The sequence below is a fragment of the Nothoprocta perdicaria genome, unplaced genomic scaffold (genome assembly GCF_003342845.1).
Source record: "Nothoprocta perdicaria isolate Ctin4 unplaced genomic scaffold, notPer1 scaffold_395, whole genome shotgun sequence".
In the NCBI taxonomy this organism is placed as follows: Eukaryota; Metazoa; Chordata; class Aves; order Tinamiformes; family Tinamidae; genus Nothoprocta; species Nothoprocta perdicaria.
This window is the reverse complement of record NW_020455638.1, coordinates 370,753-378,417: the sequence shown is the minus strand read 5'-3', so window position 1 is coordinate 378,417 and position 7,665 is coordinate 370,753.

Genomic DNA, 7,665 nt, shown 5'->3' with positions numbered 1-7,665 from the left:
TAGCACATACAAATATATCCATCAAAAGCTGACATCCAATTGCGTGGTAAAACACATAGAGAGTTGTGCCTGTTTATAACAYGAATGTTTGTCATTTTTGTTTTTCACTGCACCTWGCATTCTTAATGGCTTTTTTCATCWATCTTCTTTTTAAGTACAATATTGCATTAGCCGTGACCAAGAGAAAAGTATATTTCTCATTTGTTTTTTCATAAAAACTATGTCTTTTTTTTTTCAATGGTTTACAGGAACCAATAGGATAAGCTATTTTTTCTTCCTGCTTACCAGTGTAGATTTTCATAGTCTCAGACTTCATGTGCTTCTTTTTTCTTTTTCTTTTTTAATCAGACGTCCAGTTTTAAATTAAAAACTTCATAGTATGGATTCCTCCATTTCAACGCAAGTTACTCCAACAACTACTTGCTTCAGCACTAAGGATGCTGGGCTTATTTCTAGTCTGATTTTATTAACTTCAGCAACAATCTCTTGTTGTATTTACATTATATTAATAGGCCCTCTGCTGTCAGAAAATATTTCCATTTTGTTTTGGAACAAGCTTCCCTATAAATTCTTTYTTTATTGAGTTAAATCAATTCATATCCAGAAAGTTTTGAATTCCAGGCAAGTTTTAAGGATCTAAAGGGCATAAAAATCAATATTCTTGAGGGCTTTTTTGTTTTGCTTTTTCTAAATTTTTCTTTTGCATCATCTATTCTGAAGACCGATCATAAGGAAAGGATATTTTCCAGTAACAATTTCAGAAGGTCTTGGCCCTCTTTGATACTGCTTGGGTATTCAGTTCACCGGCAAYTATGGTTTTATTGGTTTAGTGGCTTTAGGCTGTCACTAAACCCAGTAAGTCAAACCCAGCTGGTCAGGCATGTGGCACTGTGCTCCACTTCCTTAAAAAGACCTTCTCTAAAATACAGCACTGTGGATATATGACTAAGGTAAGATAGCACCATTATATCCTTGGATACATTTTTAAAATTACCTGAAGAAGAACCATTTACATTCAGGGACATAAGTCAGGGCAACATTTATCCTTGAGTCTGCAGAAGCAAAAGTTCTTTTCTTCAGGCCTTTAGCTCAAAATGATCTTCCTTTCACTACACTAGTCTTTCAAATCAAAGGAAAGTCAAGATGTGCAATCACTTTCAGTATCTCAGGCTAGTCCTGTTGCAAAAGGTTGAGCCATTAAATCCATCTCTGCTCTTTTACAGTAAAATACAGAACTGCTTTTTTACTGGAGCTATTATTTTACTGGAGGTAAAACAAAATGTGTGTTTTGATCATTTGGMAATTATTTTCCCTTCCTTCCTTTGATGCTTAATTCAGTGTTGTTCTTTAATCTGTTTATTCTCCAAATAACTTCATTTTGCATAAGAACTCATGATAAATGAACTAAAACAATAAAATTGCTGTATACTGTCTAAATATGAGAATTCTATTTTATCTTCTTAGTTATTCCTCCAGGTTCCTCTAAACATTTATTATACTGCTGCCTACTTTGGAGGACAGCATCCTGTTTGGTTCCTCCAGTTCTATACTTTCCTGCATCTAAGTCAGCTAGTATAAAATTAGCTTGATAGTGTCAGATATATCTTGAATCTAGACTAGTAAATTCTCTAGGGGAAGAGACTGYCACCACCCATTTCTATCATGAGTATTGTACATTTAGACTTTCGATGTTAAACAAGTGGAGACATTGCTCAATGGAAAAAAATAAGTAGTGTATTTCCTGCTTTTCAAAATAGCTACGGTATTTTAATACCCATTCCTAGTCATCCTTAGGGCAGATTTCTAATTATGCTTAAACTCTATCAACGAGATTGTCACTGATCATGTGTCTGGACATATGCAAAACATTTTTATATGATGTTTTACTGTTTGGGAATAACCACACATTTACTACTACAGCTCTTTGGACGCAAATGAAGAAAATCAGGGGCTGATTTGTATTACAAAAGCAAATTACACTTCCAAATTTGTACACAGTATCCTGTTAACATTCACTGGGGAAATTAGAGTTGATATGAGAGCAGCAAGCAATCCTATGCTCTAGTAAACAAAGACACGGGCAGGTTTTATGTTTCCAGCAGAGTTATCCTGTAARATTTTCTTGTCCAAAACATATACTGTCTTAAAGACCTGACCTGGACACAGACAGGAAATGTTTAAATAGATACAGAATTGTAGCATTTTGACAGGTTTTTCTTTCACTTTAAAACACTGAAGATTTTTTTTTAATCATGAAAACAAACACCTTTAAAATCGTGTCCTGTACAAATAAAAGCATTTCAGGAGAAAAGTAAAAAAAATGCCCAATCTCTGACTCTCCTTATGCAAGCATGAAAAAATGACTTCTCAATCTTCATTCTGAACATTCAGGATGAYGATCACTGACCATAAAGCTGTGAATATGTGACAGACACATCAAGGAGTCCCTCAGCATCTGAAGTATAACACTTTAGCCTGTGGCAGCCACAGAGAGCTTAGTTCTTTGACAACCACAGAGACCTTTGTTTCAATCACCGGCTTAAAAGTAAATTCAGTGGTAGCGTTGGGAGTTTGAGGCCTGTGTTCACCAGCACATTGGCTGCCCTGTATCAGTCAGTACATGCTCAAGGAAGAAAGATGTTTTCTCACCACTGAGTCCTCAGCTAACTGCTGCAGATRGGCACATTTCCAACTAAAACTGAACTGAGGATACCTAGGCAGACTTGGTAAGCACGCCTACTGCACAGCTTATCTGTAGTAACACCAATCTGCATTAAGTTAAGCAAAAGACTTACAGGAAACCCTTTTTCACATTCTTTCATAACTCTGTGTAGGTGGACAAAGACAGCTAGGAGTAAGGAAGAAGATAAAGGATGGATACCAAAAAGCCAATTTTTTTGACCATATAAATTATATACAAATATGGGATAATTAAATCCCGTGTTGAGTGAACTGCAGAGTTTGTTCTTAGTGCACTGAGGCAATGCCCTCTTACCATACTGACCTGCAAAGCTGCCTGGCTATGTGAAGGATAAAACATCTCTCACCAGAATGATGCTGTGAGCGGAGCAGAGAGGCAGCAGGACGAGGAAAGCAGGAAACAGCATTCTGCCATGGCCTCCTCCTGCCATGGCCTCCTCTGAGGTGAAAAGCAGCCTGCCATGGYCTCCTGAGGCACCCCCAGGACTCTGCGCCCTTCCAGCTTCACAGCTGCAAAGGTCCATCCCAAAGATCACAGAATCACAGAATATTYAAGGTTGGAAGGGACCTCTAGARATYATCTAGKCCAACCTTCCTGCTCAAGCAGGCACACCTASAGCAWGTGGCACAGGGCGGCATCCAGGCGGGTTTTGAAGACCTCCAGAGWAGGAGACTCCACRGCCTCCCTGGGCAGCCTGTGCCASKGCTCTGTCACCCTMACAGTAAAGAAGTTCCTCCTCACCTGGAGACAGAACTTCCTGTGTTTTAGCTTATGGCCATTACCCCTCGTCCTATYGCTGGCCAYCAGTGARAACAGCCTGTCCCCTTCCTCCCCGCATTCAAGATCTGCAAGTGTTAGTACTGCATGGTAAACCCTTTCCCATTTCTCTCTTCCTCTTGCACAACTAGCATTTCAAGCAGCTAAACCCACTTTTTTTTTTTACTGTATATTATTAAATCTGCTGCTCCTTATGCAGCAGGCATTAATAGGTTCTATATTCATTGTGCAGCTGATGAGAAAAGTCCCCTTCTATGGCTAATTATAAAAGTCCTACTGAAGTCCACTGCAATTTTCATATCATTTATCTATTTTTAGTTACAGTACAGGAATGGACTTTTAATGAGTACATCACCTTTATTGCCCAGCTATCCTAAACAGTGGAAGTCACTTTTGTTGCTTTCTTTGGTCAGTAAGTTAAAGACTTGAATGATTCAAAATGCTTCCCTCTCTATGTAATGTAGTACAATTTCACGTATCAGCATGTTCATTTATGTCCAGTTTTTGAAAAAAGTCTATGCTTCAAAACATTTTCTAGGAATAAATGGATCCATTTTGAAATACAGGTCAGCACTGTGGTTTCCAGCAGTCACAGAACGCCCTGTCTCTGTCCAAGTTTCCCATTCTGCCCCTGTGCTCCCCCTGCAGTTGATRCTTTCAGAAGCACATGCAAGTCTCTGCCTAACAAAATAAAAAGAAAATAATTTGGACTGTGTCTCTTATATGCAAGTTTAAGTCTRTGCTGGTTTAAGTCAAAATAAAAGAAATATAAACATGATTTTGCCAAACTTTGCCATCTGTTCAACTAGGTTTAACTACACAGCACAGGGAAACTGGTCCCTGCAGATGGGGATAACCTTAGAAACTGTCTCTAAATCTTGCCCTTCCTACATTTCACCAGTACAAAGAGATGTACTGATGTATTCTAGTGCAAATGGGTAAAACAACGTATATTACTCTCTGGTGACAGAAAAGAATGCAATTTCTGACTCCAGTACATAATTATATACTCTATTTGGGAAAAAAAAAAAAAAAAAAGTGATTCAGTAGAGACTCTGTATTAGAGACTCTATTAAGAAATAATCAAAATATTCTGTCTTTCACATGCTAATTTATCCAGGAAGGAGCCTTAAAAACCGCCACGCATGAGTATCTTGTAGTTAGTGAAGTCAACACTGAACTAGGAAAGAAATAATATTTAAGAAAAATTTTACCACTGACAAGCTTCTGCTTGCTCTCTTATGAAAGTGATTCAAAAWTAAGCTTGAAGTTACAACAATAAACCACTTAAGCAGAAACAAACTCTGGGATTGATGTAGTCTTCATTGAATGGACAGCAATGAAAAATATACTTAAAAATGTTTCCTCAAAGCTCCTTTTGTTTTCATAATTTACCTACTATTTTCCCCTTCATATGTAACTGATCTTTTTGTTTTATTACTTGCACATTTTTTTTTTAAAGGTGAGTCTGGCTAACAGGGAAAAAAATATAAGGGAATAATCATAAACTGCAGAACTGTAGTACTATAGAACCACAGTATTACAGAAACTATAATTTCATATTACAACCATAATATACAATCAATAGTGAAGCAGATTGTATCCAGTTCCTTAAGGAGTATCTGTATATAGAAAAGTATTCCAAGATAAAAGAAACAATCTTTCCCTTATGGGGAGGAGAGACGGCAATTTCTGGAGTCTCTTTACCTACTCTTTGTTATCCTCTCCAAGTGAGGCAGCATAATGGTCCTGACCTTACTCCTCATTTGAAATACTGCTGCTAGTTGGCTATAGGGTAGAAATCATGCTGTAATTCTCTAACTGTGTTGAACCTGTTTTTGTTTTGTTTTATTTTCACACACACATATAAAATGTATRAAAGTCATTTGCACACTAATAAAGATCCATACTTCTTTAATAAAAAAAAACAGCCCTGCAGAAAATGAAAAGTTTTCATTAAGTATCTCAGTACTGATTTCAGTATCTCCTGTACTGATACCTTATTTTTATAACCTGGTAGGAGACTGATTGCCTCAGTGGGAAGAAATCACTACCTTATAACTTCCAAATCTTCAATATCACCAAATATCAGATAACATAAATACAATCTGGTCCCATCTGTTTATAGCCCTCATGGACAGCAGTTTTTGGCACATGCAACTTATTATCAAAACCTTCCGTGTCACCTAACACTGATTTTGTGGTGCATGAACAAACGTAAAAATCCAGAACAAAAGCAGGCTAACATCTATTAAGTGCAGGACAGACCATGGTGCCATTTGCCACACAGAATAGTGGTGTTTTAGCCCGCACATTTGGTGTTTTAACCAACACAAGGCTGCTAGATAACAAATCATTTAAGTTTTGCAGCGTTACTCACACATGCTTCCCAAGAGACACTACTGCAGGCAATGTGCTGAAATTACAATTGGATGACAAACTTGCTGTCCACCTTGGGACTCTTTCTCCATCACAAGGCAGGGCAGACAAATGTCCTGCTGGTCCTTCCCATTAAAAAACATATAAATAAAAATAGTGGATAACTGCTACTGGTGTGGAGGCAGTAGCCTCTGCAGCCTGCGCGCACTGATTCCTGCCAGCTGATCCTGCAGGACGAGCACTGAGGCCACAGCTTCGCTATGCCTTGCATGGGCAGGCCCAATCAATGCAGAAATGCCTGCCTGCCACAGGAAAGTACTGTAAGCAGAAAAAWTATCGAAAACTGGTCCATAAAACGCAATGTGGCTATTTAACTGAGAAACAGCTATTTTTCAGATTAATTATTCCAAACATTGTGGTAGCCATAGCTCTGTTTCTCTGTTACCTGGCTTTGCAGACACTTCACTCACTGGGTCCTWCTTTATTTTTAGCTTAAAGCCTATTTTTTCATTATAGCAAACTCATTTAATGTTTTACCTGTATTAATATAGCGAATAAGTATTTTTCATTAACACAAACAACTCTTGAAAAGCAGGGGATCATAGTATATATAGAAGCTTTGGGATGAGGTGCTTTTACTATAAAAATATGTACCCTTGCCTACTTGAAAAGTCCATCAAGCGATTCAGGTAGCAAGCACAGCATGATTTTACCTCCACATGTCAAATCAACTGGTCGTGGTGTTCAGTGAAGAGAGAGCCATAATTAGTAYATGGAAATGAAGAGATCTCTGCAGTCCTGGGGAATGTCTACAATTCCCTCTGGTAATTAAAGAATACACACTGTACTTCAAAATCAAGTTATCTGAAGGAACTTAAGGCAGACTTCTAGTCTGATTCAGTTACTTCACATAACATTCCAGAAATGAACAATGATCTAATGATAAAAAAGGATGAAATATATGATCTTTCCTTGCTTCTGAACAACAGAATGTTGACAAAAAGGTTGCAATGAAAGGAGCAAACATTTCAGGTAAAATAAATGACAAGGAAGAAGAGTTATATTTATTTTTCAAATTATTTCCCCATAATTCCTTAAATTGTATTGTTATTTAATTTTACTTTGCTGGTATTCCTTGCTTAGAATTGCTGATTACTCACAAGATTGCTGATTACTAACCACTGCCATTTTTACAAATAGCAATTTAAAGCTTGTCCCTTTCAGATTATAAAATCATTATAAAATTACTAAAAAAAACTATAAAATTATAAACTTCAACAAAGAAATTCAAAATATTAACATTTCTGTAGTAAATTAAATGTAATTGCAAAGACATATTTCAATTTCAAAGGCAGATAACTTTTTTTCTGTTTCTAATTTGGTGCATTCCAAAAATGTGAAACATCGTGGTACATGTATTTAAAAACGTTTCACAGAGATTACATTTTTAATTTATGTGTTAAAATATCTCCTGGCAGAATATAACATTTTATTCTCTTTTAAGCCATTTTAACTACAGGCTCGCAGACAGCGCTGTGAAGCTATTGTTTAGATGATTGCCATGCTTTGCAAGTTTGTTTGCTTTAATCTGAACTTTGTTCTGCTATGTTGCTATTGTAAAATTGTTAAACAGGTAAAAATAATTCACAGTAGGACACAGGAAATGGAGAGTTTCATTAAGACAGAAGAATTGGTCCAGTATTTGTAGCCTGCTTAGCAGTAGATTTGGAGCACTTTGATCCATTAAAGAAAGCCTGGATTAGCAAACATTGCAGAAAAAAAGAACACCCCTCCACACTTGGAAGTTT